Source organism: Martes martes (assembly GCF_963455335.1).
Source record: "Martes martes genome assembly, chromosome: X".
Lineage (NCBI taxonomy): Eukaryota > Metazoa > Chordata > Mammalia > Carnivora > Mustelidae > Martes > Martes martes.
In genome coordinates, this window is record NC_137897.1 from 90,397,957 (window position 1) to 90,400,059 (window position 2,103).

Here is a 2,103-nt window from a genome sequence, read left to right on the forward strand (position 1 = left end):
AAGGCAGCCACTTAACCACTGAGCTACCCAGGTGCCCCTCAAGATGGCTTCTAAGTAGTTCCTAATACCCTAGTGTAAATTAGTTTAGTGTTTCTAAACCTCCTAGAAGCATTCGTGTTTTAAAGTTGGTCAGTCATGTTTTATTGACATATAAATTTTCTCTCTTAATCCACAAATCTATAAATTAATTAACTTTTTAAGACAAAACTAACCTGGTAATCATGCAAAAAAAAATAAAAAAAAACCAGCTTGTACAGAATCCTCTTTAGAAGTGTTTGAGTCTGGTGCCTTCTACGCAAAAAAGATTTTTAATTAATAATTTGGTGTTTTCAATGATTTTGGATCTATTTGAGTTTTCTGCTTCTTCTTGAATCAGTTTTCATACAGGAAATTGTTTAGTTTATTTCAATATTTAAATGTATTGACATAAAGTTTTCCTTAGAATTATCTTGGGAGATTAAAGAATTCATCAGTGTATATATTTTTCCTAATAGTGTTTATTCCTTCTCTTGTATTTAATTTTGACAGAAGTTTGTCAATCTTATTAGTCTTTTTATAGAACCTTTTACTTTATTGATCCTTCCTACTGTATTTTTATTTTTTATTTCATTTTTTTGTGTGCTTATCCTTATTTTTTGTCCCCCTCAACTTTATTTGGGTTTAATCTATTTTTGTTTTTCTGATTTCTTAAATTGGATACTTTGTTCACAAATAGTCAACATTTCTTTATCTAAACTGAGCCAAGTTTATATCTAAATACCTGTTTACCTCTGTATCTCACAAGTTTGGATATGTAATACAGTATTTTAATTTTTATTCCTTTATAGTTATTTTCTAATTTCCATTTTAAGGGGTTTTTGAAATCTAAATTATTTAGAAATATATTTTAAATTTTCAAATGGAGAGAATTTTTAAAATTTATTTTTATATTGATTTCTAGATTAATTGCATATAACAAAAGACATGATCTGTTTAGCATAAATTCTGAGTCAGTTGAGTCATACCTTTGGGCCAAGTACATTGTCAATTTTGTAGTGTTCAACGTGTGCTTGCAAAAAAATGGGCACTCAACAAATGGAGAATGCACATTTTATATAAGCACACATTGAACATTTATGAAATATATGTGTGTGTATGTATACTCTGTACCTCAAAAAATAGACGATGGACATTTTTACAAGCACACATTGAATATTTATGAAAAATGATGTGTACTTGGAAATATACAGTCTAGATAGACAGATATAGATACAGGAAGATAAAATCTCAATACATTAGATCAAAATTGAAAATGAGCTCTTTAAATCTGTTTCATTAATTTTTGGTCTCCTTAATCTTCTGCATACAAAGAGAGATACAGTAAAATCTCCCACTGTAATGATGGATTTTTTCTTTATGATTTTGTTTATTCTGTTTTGCATATTTTTAGGCTATGTCATTAGATGTATGCAAGTTTAGAATTGGGATTTTTTTCCTGGTACAATGTATCTTTTCTATCCCCCCCAACTCCAACTATCCCCCCCACCAGGTTCAATGTATCTTTAATCACTTGACTCTCTTCATTCATAATAGTTTTTTTCTTTTTGCTTAAAGTAACTTATCTACTATATCTGCTTTTTGAAGTTAATTTCATAATGTAACTTTTTCTGTCCTTTTACTTTTAACTTTTTTGCATTCATATTTTATTTATGTCTCTTGTCAACAGCATATAGCTAGATTGTATATTGCCATCCAATCTTACAAACTCTTTTTTTTTAAGATTTTATTTATTTGAGATAGAGTGAGTGAGAGAGAGAGAGCACAAGTGGGGGTGGGGGAGGGGCAGAGGGAGAGGGAGAAGCAGACTCCCCACTGAGCAGGGAGCCAGCCAGACCTGGGGCTTGATCCTAGGCCCCTGGGATCATGACCTGAGCCAAAGGCAGACACAACCAACTGAGCCACCCAGGTGCCCCTAATCTTACAAACTCTTAACTGGAAAGTTTGGCCAATTTACATTTATTATGATTCTTATTGTATTTGTATATATTTCTACTACCATTTTGTGCTATTTTACCTGATTTTTCTATGTTTTTTTTTCTTTCCTCTTTTCTGCTTATTTGGGGG